We start from the raw sequence: 13647 nt of genomic DNA, 5'->3' as shown, positions 1-13647 counted from the left end.
GAAATATATTCAGTTTTTCTAGCTTATTACATACTTTTGAGTTTTTTCAAACTCTGCATGTATTCAGTACTTTGATTGCCTTAACTACCATTTAACCATAGTTAAGGTTGAGGTCTATGAACCTCTGTTACCATGAGAGAGATAGGGAAAATAGGAGGGAGTGAGTGAGTGCTTGGGGTTTAACGTCGTACTTAACAATTTTTCAGTCATATGACGACGAAGGAATATTAAGAGTGCATTAATGTGCCTCCTTGTTGCTGGACAGATTTCCACCGCTCTTTTATCTAGTGCAGTTTCACTGAGATGCCTTATCAAAGGCAAGTAAGCCGCCCGCCCAAGCATTTTTAATTTAATAAACAAAGAAACAAAACTACATTGTTTGGGTTGACCAATTTCTGGGAGTCACAGACAGTATAATTCTATCAGTCTGTGCAGAATAATGAATACAGAATAAGCTTTGAATAAACACCTTGTAAACATGGAAAAGGTACAAAAACTAGAGTATGTATCATTCAACTGGAGATGTTAGCATACATCCGGATTCATAAGAATTAACCCATATTTCCATCTGTCACTATATACCTGGTGCCCTGGAAGCAGAGTTTCTCGCTGATCTATCATATCCCTGGCTTAATAGTCTCCATGAATTCAAACCAACATGTTGTCCTCACTGAAGACAGTCTGCCTTCAGAACGAAGTCCCATCTGTGGGTTTAAATAGATCAGTCAATTATACATCAATGACCAGCTGGTCTAAGCAGACAACACTTCCAGCTGTCAGTCAGCCTGGGCATTGATTCCCTTTCCAGTGATGGACAGCAGGCATCAGGGGATGAACATGTGTGTAGTTACTATTGTGTGACACTAACAACAATAGGAGCAGGCCTAGGCACTTTAGAAGCAGCTGCCTAACAATGAGGATACTCGGAAATCATGAAAAATACACAGTATACAGTACCTGCCTTTCACAGAACAAATCTATCCATGCATACGTGCAGAATAAAGACACCATTAGAATGGGATAGATTGCCCTCAAAACTAACCTAAAAAAGAAAAACTGTCCTACCTATTTACTTAAGTCCTTTATACTCCGGTCTGAATTAATGAAGAAAATAACTGTTTAGAAATCACGCCTGTGAAACTTCATCTCATGTGCCTGTTATGTTTACTTGTTTTACAGTGCAATGACAGATACTTTGGGAACTATGATCTCTTTATTAATACATGTATGTATAAATGATATACATATTGTTAAAATTTAGTTGTATTACTTACTATTGAATCTATAACTGCCTATACACCATAATTTAATTTATATTGGGATATTATATCCCTTGGGGTTTCTGTTCCCACCAAGTTTATAAACAACAAAATTTGTTTATACTGCTGCATGCCTAGGGTGAAGGAAATGAAAACTGTAATCTTGACAATTTAATATACATGTAAGGGCCAGCTTTCAGGAAGCCCTTTCTAGCACTGTTAATGTGGATGTGCATGTACATGTTAACTACTGTGGCAAGGAGCAATGTAGGCACAATGTCATTAGGGCGTTAAGTAGCATTAAAGCCTATGTTTAACTACTTCCCAAATGTGCCTGATCCAGGATAAATTTGTTTTTTTTTATATTAAGTTTCCACGTATTCGTTTCTAATCATAAACGTCGGAATCCACTAACTTCAATCCAGCTATTGGTACATGCGCGTTCGGCTGATGACTAATATATAAAGGCACATGAACATCATGTACAATGACACGACTGACTCACAACTAAGTCACATTCACTTTTGTATACACTGCATCCTTTGCATGTGTGTATGTAAAATCTTGAAGATTTAGCTGGGCATTCTTGTAGCTGCATGATGTTAGCACAGTCATGATGGCGAGACCAAGAGAGTGTAAGTGTTGAAAACATGAATACCCATAAACACAGACATACAATGTTATGCAAATACTGTCTGAATCTCAAGAAATGCAATACACTGTCACGTTTTCGCAAAGTGACTGAAAAATTACTTCTCTGTTTGCCTATGATTATCCCTTAGAGGACATATTGCACTTCTCTTTAAGAAAAAACAAAAACTTTCTGAGGGAGTAAACAAGTCTGACTTTCAATTTATTTTCACAATTCCTTACCATTTTAACATTGTTTATGTCAACTTAAATCATTTCTGGACAGATGAATAAACAGTTTACTTTCAGCAAAGGTTACAACGTTAATGACAAAGCGTTTATATGATATAACTTACTCTGATGGAACGCCTGCAAGGTTGAATTAGTTAACAGGCCAATTGTATGCATGCATACACTTTTATACCCAATCCAATGTTGCGTTTACATGCACACACACACAGCTGACACCACTCAAATCGTACAGAAATCCAATTTGATCACACCAGATGATTATAGCCAATAGTGCACCACACAGCCATCACATAACACAAAGAGTCAGAATCAGAGTGTGTCTGATCGAACACAAACATCCCATCTAATCTGTAAGGGCAGTGAGGCAGTAAATCAGGACACCTGGGATTTCCACCTGGCGCTGTATACAAAGGATATGTACATACATGTGTGCGTGTACCAGGCAAAATAAACTAGCCGCAGGTGATGGATGTATTCTTTTTCACAGGTACTGCACTGATGACAGACTCATTAAGCCGTCGTTTGTCTCAGCGCCACTGTAATATTAAACCACCTGACACAGAACAAAGAGGAGTATTAAATGTGTCAAGTCTTAACCCTGTACATGTATCAGATATGCTGTCCAGTTGATTGTCCAGCAGGAAACCGGACAGGTCAATCAACTAGGACATTAATTTCCACCCATGACCACCCATGTTGATAGAGTCCTTGGCAGTTTATATCTGTTTTTGCCACAAAATCATCAATCATGACTTGTTTTTATTGTGACACTTAATTCTTTGTTGGTACATGTATACATTTCCTGAAGCTACATATGTAACACCTTTGTTCCCATAATATGTTACTTTTTTATGCAAAACGTAAGACAAAGTCTTCCACACAAATATACATTTATATAAAGTGTGCACAATCTTCAACTTCACATAAACGTTATTTTTCAATTTGGTCAGATCACCATTATCTGCCCTCGTTGACATTCATGCAATTTTATAGTGACGCCTCACTGGTCAAAACACCCGGCAGGACACCTTACTTATGAGCCACTGTAAACTAACATTATAATGATCAAAGTTAGATCAAAACGTGGGCCAAAACAATCTGGAGTGCTTGTTCACATGAATATTGAGGCCATATACATGTAAGTACTGGATATCAGCAGGTGCTCTCTTTGTTATGGTTATCTTCAGCAGACATCAGCATTACCAGCTGACTGGTGTATCTACCAGTTCATCGGACTAGGTTACTCATGGCAGAGGCAATATTCATGATAGCCTTCTCAAGCCATGCCAGAATAATGAGGAAAACTGAAACCATTTACATGTAAATGGGTGACATTTTCTACAAGGAATAGTGATATAAATGTATGTATGGTATATTGCATGTAAAAATGAAAAAAAAAAGTCATACAGAAATCTCGTACACCAGGTATCTATTTATAGTTTATAATAGTCAACAGAAAATTACATGTACCATAATGATAATTTGTTTACAGTTTTAGTCATGTTCATTTCATATGCTTGTTTCACAATGGTTATTAGGTACTGATAATAGACCCCAATGTCACTCTTTATAGCACATAAATACATACATGTGTACACAAAGGTCAGTCCTAGAATGAAGTCAGGTTTTGGCTTCTTTTAGTCTTTTATATGTACACATACAAAATACATACATGTACATAAATACACATTTGTTTTGTACTGTTTGCAATTATAATTTATAAATTTGATGAATTATATTAATTTAAATGACTGCTGCCTGAATTGCGTTAGGATATCTGTCAATGTTTCTATTAGTACTGAACACTGACAGGGAAGAACTTAAACACAAATGTACATGTATACGTTACTGTATGTGTTCATGTATTTCCTGCAAATCTAATACAAGGATGACACAAGTTTAGCATTATTTACATGGAACACAATTCAAATTAAAGTAAAACAAAGCTAAAATATGAAGTAAGGTTCATCATACAGATGACTTAAAACTATGCATAAATCTACTTTCATGTTTTTTGGCTTTTCTTTTTTTTAAACATTTTTGTGAAAAGAGTTAAAACCGTTTAAACCTTTGAATTCTAAGGTGCGCTTTATGGACCATACTATCATAGTTTAGGAACTCTGACATCACAGGAAGTTTTTCCAACTTTAATCACAACACTCAATGGTAACTCTTTTAACCCATGAGTAAAACATTACTGAAATAATGTGCTCAAAAATTCTTTCTTTCTGGTGAACATCAGGTAAAAAAAGGTGATGTGACATCAGAGTTCCCAAATACATTAGTATGGCAAATAAAGCCCACAACAGAATTCAAATATCTGAATTCCTTTCAACACTCCTTTAATATGCCTTTCAAAAAAATAAATGAAAGTATTTCTACACCTAGTTTTCAGTTGTCTGTTTGAAGAACCTTACTTCATATTTTACCTTTCTTTTACTTTGAACAGGAAGTATCGACATATATTTCTTATTCTTCAAAATTAGATCCATGCATTGTTCCCCACAATACACACATATGAAAAGACTGAGGAAGTAGGTAAAAATTAAGACAGCTTGAAATAACTTTTTAGCCAGTATTACAGTAGAATGTCTACACGTTTATTTTAATTTAGTTGTACCGTTATGTATCATGAATTAATATCAAAATCCTGCAGTGACAAAGGTACAATTTGCAACACACATGTAGTTACATCGGAGTACGACATAGCCCTAACCAGGCTTACTAAGAAGGGTACTTCACATTGTCCCTTTTCTGTCCTGTACATTTACAAAGGTAATATAAGTAGCGCCCTCCTGCCCAATTTTTAAGGATAGTACCTCATCCCTTTTTCATTTGGGATCTATGACAAGGAGAAAAACCAGGAAATGTGTGAACAAAATACCCCAATTTGTTAGTCCACGGGTTGTGATGTGTGACGTCAAGACTATAAGCGGGGAAAACCCTTTGTATTATAGAGGCATCTATATATATATGAACAGTTACTTTGATTCTTACCTGTGTATGCTGACAAACCCCTTCCTCTTTTCTTATCACTTGTCTACGTGTCACAAAACCACATCAAACACTTTTACCTTGCTCGTTAGTCGTGCTCAGAATTAAGGTGAAAAGACGCATGTGGCTTAATCCTTTGGACTGGGGAACCCGTGGATAACATGTCCACACAAGGACGGTAAAATGCCCACTTATCTCCTTTTTTTAGGACATGAACTACCGATACCTGAGGAGTGCTAAATCACAGGTCACCCAGAGGTTCTTCATGTGTACATATAAATACATGTAGGTCTTACGTATAGGTTAAAAATAACCAGGCAATGCCTGTCATGCACACCCCAAGGGGTACTGAAGTTGCTTTAAGATAGAAAAAAAAAGCACACAAACAAAGCTCTCACAAAAAACCCTTTCCTTAGACATATGGCTATATTAAGAATGATTTCACTTCCATTTATTTAAATTTCCATAACCAGACACTTGCCGATGAATTTTATGGCGGATAGCAGCCTTAGCATATGTGCCCAAACAAAAACGTATTCTTCGTGTTCCCCTTTACAAGTCTTGCTTTCGTACATGTATCAACACCAAGACCTTTGTTCTTTCAATGTACAGATTCAAAAAGTTCTTATAATATAAGAAATCCTCTTGAAGTTTATTATATACTATCATCTGTACACTCACATGGTCATTACACTGTCAAGTACACCTACAGCATGTATATACATATCTCCATATTATAAAGCAACAACCATCACAAAATATATGTACAGCATATATACATGTAAACGAACAAGAGTTTGTGCAAACTGACAGAAGTGTTTAAAACCAACACAAAATACTTCATCATATGTACATCTAGACATGTGAGCATGAATTTGCACAAAACTGACAGAGTTGCTAAAAAAACAAGTATGAATTCAAGACAGAAAGAACTTTCTTAGATCACACATTTGCTTACAGTGATGTATAGTTTATACTATGTACACATGTATGTATACATGTTTGTACATGTATGCAAGGTACATGTATGTATGTGTACATGTATATCTAGGTCACAGTCAATAACAGAAGACACAAGATGTCTGTACAAAAGCCCTTACAGGTGATCCCACATCAGCCTGAATGTCTTTGTTGTCTTTGTGTTCACAACTCAATAGACTGTTTTTATGCTTATACATTGTAGGGCCTTGACTGAGTGCTGATGGTATCAACAAAAATGTATATATCATTAAAGTTTATTTACATCAGCTGAAGAAGAAAAAGAACACATACTGTGCATGAGCCTAGTCCTTGAATACATAGTTTTACCCACTGTTGTACAAGTAAATGTGTAGATCCCTTCTTTCATGTAAAATTAGAAATAATAAAAATAAAAAAATAGCAAAAAAAAAAAAAAACAATGGTGTTCGACATGGTGATTAAAGAGCCACAATTTTATTTATCTGACTGTTGTTTAACACAATTTGTGACTTATACCTTGGAGGTCAGCTTTATGCCTGGAGAGAACTGGAGCATGCAGTGTAAACTATCATTTATTTATTTATTTATTTATTTGATTAGTGTTTTACGCTGTACTCAAGAATATTTCACTTATACGACGACGGCCAGCATTATGGTGGGAGGAAACCGGGCACAGCCCAGGGGAAACCCACAACCATCTGCACGTTGCAAGAAGACCTTCCCACTTACAACCGGAGAGGAAGCCAGCATGAGCTGGACTTGAACTCACATGGACCGCATTGGTGAGAGACTCCTGGGTTATAACCTATCAATTTTTGCAAGTAACTAACTTACCCACATGTGGATCACAGATACACAAACCCTATTGATGGAAGACCAGTGGTTTTAAACATTTAAACAAAATGTTAGACCGCTCAACCTCCAAATGAACATAACCGACTGCTTAAGGCCCATAGACAGTAAGAATGAATCTACAAATCCCTAGTCCAAAGCCGGTTTTGAACCCGCACATTGTGTGTCCTAGCAAAGGGTCTACATGTACAGTCAAACTTTTAATAGTGAAAGTGTACCTTTTCTCATATATGTAGACACCAAATTACAAAAATCAGTGAGTCACAATCGGGCAGAGCCCGAGGGAAGCCCACGACCATCTGCAGCTTGCTGGCAGACCTTCCCACCTACGGCCGGAGAGGAAGCCAGCATGAGCTGGACTTGAACTCACAGCGACCACAAAGCTGAGAGGGTCATTACGCCGCGCTAGCGCGCTAACCAACTGAGCCACAGAGGTCCCAGTGAGTCACAATCATGACAATCGCACTCTCTACACATGTACATGTATATCTACAAACAACCTGTGGATGGTCGCAGGTTTCCTCTCACCATAATACTGGTTGCCATTGAATAATTGAGATATTCTTGAGTACAGCGTAAAACACTTTATCTTATCTTATCTCTTCAACATGAATCAGAATGTTAAATTTCTCCATAACCAGCATCACAGTAAATCTTTGTCCCCACAAACTCTACATCTAAACATGTATCTGTTATCATAAAGTCTACAAATAATGTACCTACCTTTCTTGAATCCAAACTAATCGATCAGGAAGGACTACAAAGTTAGCTGGCACCTTAACTCTAACTGCACAGTACACAATTTACTTGTGTATGCATAGCATAGACAAACCACAACACAGGTAATAACGGTCTGTTCAGGATCTAATGACAGTAACAAGTGTTTAAATATACCTTGATGTGGAACGAGTGTCAGGTCACTAGATCCGTCTACCAGAAATTGGCTCTTTGTTTACCTGGTTGTCTATTGCGTGCATCTGCAGGTATATGTGTTCAATTCGTGACATAAGGACGATGTTAATGTTGCCATATAATACTTTTTCTAGATCCGCTAAGGAAAGTGACTCAGACCAAGAAGGATGAATGATATCTCTGTAACATCCGTTTGCTATACAATAACAGCTGAAGGTAAACACATAAATAAAGGTCTAGTCAACTCAAAGAGCACTTCAATACCCGTAACAAGCTTTCACATATTCCCTTACATTCATGAAGAGTGATCTGGTTGTTTTTGTGCGGTCACAAACTCGACATGAATCTCCATGTTGTCTAGCTCAGATGTTAATTTGTTCCAGAGGAGCGCTTGTAAAAACACACACAAAAAACCCCTTCCAGAATGTGTGTTATTTTTCATTATGAAGAATTAAAATAGCCAAAAGTACTGAATTTTCTTGAACAGTTCCACCAAAAAGTTAACATTTTACAGGCTTGAAATTATGGTCATGATTCCCAGAAAAATATCAGAAAAATGTACGTCTGCAATTATTGTTTATTATCCTGCTGCTGAAAAGATAAGGATTTTAAAGAAAATAACAAATTCTATCAATATCCCAAATTAAACTTTAGAGAAGGGCCATATTTGGAAGGTCGTCCTGGTTACATTTAATGAACACATCTTTAATGATGGCCTGTTTCTAAAGCTCACATGTAGCATACATGTAAGTCATGTACACTCTGATACACTGTGAGAGCATCGATCAACCCTTACAAAAGCGTATGTTCCAGGAGTTTGTTTGTGACTATCAACACAGGCCATTACAGCCTGTGTCATTGCCCTAGCTACCACCCTGTAGGAACACATGCTGCGGTGTTTACCAAACATAGACCTCTATAATTACATGACCATGTGTGTATGTACACCTGATGGATCATCACTGTGCCTATACTTATACTAGAAGTTACATGTACCTCCCTCCAGAGAGGAAAGGTTATCAACTGGTCCAAACTAGGTCAAAAGCATGCGCGTCTTTTAGCTCCATTTTAATAGGTCAATGACCTATAAATAGATTACCAAGCACACATGTACATGTACAGGTATGTTTACATGTTCATGCACATCTACGCATTTATGACTTGACAAATTTATTACAGTTTCATATACGTATTTTTTTTTATTTGGATATTGTACGCCTTACTGAAGAATTTTTCACTTCGTAGTACAATGGCAGTCAGATGCTTGAAGAGGCCCACTAGTGCTCCAGATAAACCACTGACCTTTGGCAAGTTACAAAACCATACAACATACAGATGTGTACATGTACATGTACATCCTACTGATGCCAAAAACAAGTGGATTTAATAAAAGAACGCTAGACGGTGCAAATGTAATCAAACATATTCAAACATCTTCACTGAGTGAACACAGTGAGGTAATGTCTCAGGAGACTCACCAATGCGACTGCTGCCAGTTCTAGGCCAGTTCATGTTGGCTTCCTCTCTGGTGTACATGAGAAGCTATGTCAGCAACCTGCAGATGGTCATAGGTTTTCCCATCTGAGTTTTGACCAGCTTCCTCCCACCAAAATATTGGCCGCCGTCGTTAAATGAACTAGAGCCCAAGGGCTGTAAAATGCATGTACATGTAGCTCTATTTCTCTTCTATTTTCATTTTTCTTGTAACTATTGACCAGTTGTCTAGTACAATTCACTGTTCTCCTTGACCCACAAAGGGCCTAACAGTTATTCTGTCTGTAATTCTGCACCTCATTATGACATGACTTTAAAGAAAATGCACTGCATCAGAACGTCATATTATGCTATACTGTAAGATTGACATTTTCTTGAAATATTTTTTGCCCCTAAGTCATTACCACTTCTTTATGTTCGGATAGTGTGAACATAAAAATCTTTATTCTTTGTACCACTGTACCAGTTGTCTTCTAGTACAATTCACTGGTCTCCTTGACCCACAAAGGGCCTAACAGTTATTCTGTCTGTAATTCTGCACCTCATTATGACATGACTTAAAAGAGAATGCACTGCACCAGAACGTCATACTATGATATACTGTAAGATTGACATTTTCTCGAAATATTTTTTGCCTCTAAGTCATTACCACTTCTTTTTGTTTGGATAGTGTGAACATGAAAATCTTCATTGCTTGTACCACTGCTGTATGTGGCAACAGATCAAGGCAACATAACCTAATACATGTTTTGGTCCTTACATTGTATAGTTGTATCTCATCAGTACAAATATAGCAAGGACACATAAAATACATGTACAAACTGTCAACCTTTTTTCAATCTTTTCAGGATTATATCCAAATCACCTACAGCAAACGTAATTAACAGCTCATTCCACAATTTAACAGATAACTTCTTCAACAGACCATGAAAAACTTTGTATAAGTTTGCTGGCATGCACACAACTGGGAAGATCAACTACTGGGCAGTGACAGAAGGGGTCAGGCAATGCTTCAGATGATTTTCAGAGGTAATGCGGTACTCCCTACTTTTCCAAGAGAGGAAGCACTGGATAAACCTACCGCAGTACACATTTTTGGAAAACACTTCCCTATTTTGGGTCCCCGGTTATATACCTTAAAAGTGTTAAACTGACTGAGTGAAGGGGCTTGAGAAAATCAAGACATACATGTGCATACATGTACAGGCACACATAGATCTACATAGATCTAGTGGTACAGAGATTCTTGTAGTTACATACAGCTGTATAGGACTACAAGTATATGTATGTACATGTTCGATTGTCCAAAATTATGACTTATCGCAACATTCTGTAATAAATGAATTATTTCAGATTTGCCTTCTGAGTAACGAATCTGAATGATGCCCATAAGCCTACATTTATTTATTACACCTCAACCTACTGGCCTCAACACCTCAACCCAGTAGGAACCCAGTAGGCATACTGGGTTTATTCCCATAACTCACTCACTGACAACTTTACCTTTCCATTTAGTTCTGATAGCAGGGGGTTGTGGTATTATTTCATTCTATGCTAACTTGCCTCGTGCGACTGGTGATTTTTTTTACCTGTCGAAACATGTGACATTTACCGTCCCGATCCTCAAAATAGTGCAAGCGCATTTGATAACCTTATGTGACACGAAACTAAACGAATAATAAATGAAAGCATGACTCCAAATATAATTAATATATTACTTCAATGCATAATCATAACATATAAATCCCAACAAAACAATGAAAAAAAACCATCACGAATATCTGACCATAACACATGATCTATTTCTTCCTGCGCACTGACACGGCGTACTTGGGTGGAAACTACTTCCCGCTATTTCTTCACACTTTATAATACCTCTGTAATGGGGTTTTGGTGATTCTCACCATTAAACGCGTAAAAATTTTGAGTACAGCGTAAAATACCAATCAAATAAATAAATCAAATAAATAATTCATTGGGTGAAAGCAGTGGGGGGTTGGGGGGTTGGAGGGGAACTACATGCCCAAATACCCCTGAAACCCCTGTCAGACAAGCACCTTTACAACTTGCCTTGTGTGTTTGTATTTGTGCCTGATCAAATACTGTTGTAAGATATTGTTTTCCTGGCTGAACGCACTCTTGACAGCAACTGACTTATTTTCAACCTGAGCTCTGACTTACTTTCACAGACAAGTGCTTGAGGCAGTGTGTCCAGGGTTACAGCTAATCTCTGCACAGCTGAGCTCTCGAGTTTATACTGGACTGTTTGGCCAAACTGTACACAAACAATGACAGATGAACAGATAGATAATGCATAAGTGTATACAGATGGAGAAGCTGGTAAAAGATAAGAAGCAAAAAAGGGATACCTGCAGTAAATGATCTAAAATTTCACCCACAAAAGTGAAATTTCAGAAAAAAAATGACATAAAATATTAATTTTGCTGCTGCAACTAACATTTCTTAAGCAGTTCATCACTGACTTCTTTTAAAGATTAGCAAAAGATTAAAAAATGAGGCCAAATGGGAAATGTAGTTATGGGTGACATTTTAGGCGATTATTACCCTTCTATTTACATGTACACAGTCTGAGATTTTGGTAGGTAAATGTACACATTGCTATGCACACACATGTGGAGTCTGACGTTATCATTACCTACATGTAGATGGAATAACGCATTCTAAGACACTGATGTTACCTACATCAGAGTGTCATAGAGCGCAAAGATACTGTTACAAATAAAGTACACCTGTAGACTGGGAGATTCATCCAGTACATGTAGGTACAGGTAGAGTAAGACAAACAATGAGTATTTTAATATGCAATCTGCTATGTATGCAGCAAGTGAAAGTACATGTAATTCCTGTCTCATGGAAAATCCAATCTTCAATTCAAGCTGTTGTCCCACAGCATTGCCGGGGTCCACGCAACTAGACTATCATGACTTCTGGTAGCCTGATATCTATAAAGTACAAGACAATGGTACAAAAACACGAAAAAAATGTAAAGTAATGTACTGGATTTGAACCCTACACTGCCGAGCATCATTTACAATTAGCAATGCAATACAGATTAGGTGGCTTTGATCTGCTGATACCTTATGACAAAAGACGGAAGGAATAAGTTGTTTTGAAGTTGGTGCTTGAAAGCGGAAGACAGAGAGAATACACTGTTACAGAGCTGATGCCACTAAATCACATGACTGGTAAAATAGCACTAAACCTCAAAAGTTGCATCACATGTTCCTTATTAAGACTCTAAAGTTTGGTTTTTCTACCTTTTTTACACGAAGATCTACACATCCTGTAATGTACATGTACATGCATAACACATATGAAAGAGATAAGGTCCAATTCACTGCTCTGGCAATTATGATAGGTGTAAACTGCACAAGTTCGCAAGCCCAAACAGTGTGGACCACAAAACAGTGATAAATAAGTTAACCATACACAAAAGCTGAAGTTATGTCTTGTATTTATCTTCTTATTAGTGGATTTAACAAATTTTATGACCCACAAATCAGTCCAGGTGTGTTTACAGCCTGCTACTAACTCTGACCTATTTAATGAAATGAGTTCAGACATAAAGCCAGCATTCCCCTTTAACTCACTTCCGTTTAAACAATATCATGTAGGATGCAGTAATGATGCGTGAGTGAAATAAATTAAGTGCATCTGGCAGGTACTTGTATTCACCGACATGTTCAGTGATCTAAATATGGGATTTCATCTGTCAGAAAGATCAATGACCTACCAATGTCAAATCTTTCTTTCCCAAAAAATTACTGACCTTTTGTTTGCATATATTCTGCCTAAACTTTTTCGTAAAACAGCCCCGAACAATGTTGGAAACATCTACTGTAAGCCAAGACAAAAGAACAACAAATATGTGCATTAAGAATTCATGACATTGTGCACAGATTTCCTTTTCTTATTAAAGAAGGATTGTATAGGTAAATAAATGTACAAAACCGCGACTATGCCAGTAATGCTCATATATATACATGTACATACATATAAATATATATATATATGTATATATGTGGTTCACCCAATTCTGAGCGAGTACATGTACATATAGATGCCCATGTATATCACCAACCAGAATCATTTTATTGCTGAAAGGTCTTCTCTGTTACACGCACAGTCTTTATGCAAAGGAGGTATGGAATATCACTTGTTACTTATAATGTGGATATGGTTTTGAACTAATATTTCCTGTTCAGAACACTATCTGATCTTGTACATTTATTTGATTGATGTTTAACACTCAAGAGTTTTTCACTTAGGTGTA

At 37.1% G+C, this 13647-nt stretch overlaps 1 protein-coding gene across 2 annotated transcripts in view; it reads right to left on the bottom strand.

Moving 5' to 3' along the window:
* The window catches only part of LOC135476562 (protein yippee-like), a 44174-nt gene that overhangs the window by 18308 nt on the left and 12219 nt on the right, over positions 1–13647 (bottom strand). The window contains exon 1 of one of the 2 annotated variants that reach the window (XM_064756623.1): positions 7671–7729. The exons of the other annotated variant lie outside the window; for it this stretch is intronic. The gene's annotated coding sequence lies outside the window, so the exon portion shown is untranslated. Of the gene's footprint in view, positions 1–7670; positions 7730–13647 lie in introns of those variants that run through there. 2 annotated transcript variants of the gene reach the window in all.

The sequence above is a fragment of the Liolophura sinensis genome, chromosome 10 (assembly GCF_032854445.1).
Source record: "Liolophura sinensis isolate JHLJ2023 chromosome 10, CUHK_Ljap_v2, whole genome shotgun sequence".
NCBI lineage: Eukaryota > Metazoa > Mollusca > Polyplacophora > Chitonida > Chitonidae > Liolophura > Liolophura sinensis.
Note: the sequence above shows the minus strand (reverse complement) of the source record. Positions and strands in the feature narration are given on the sequence as shown.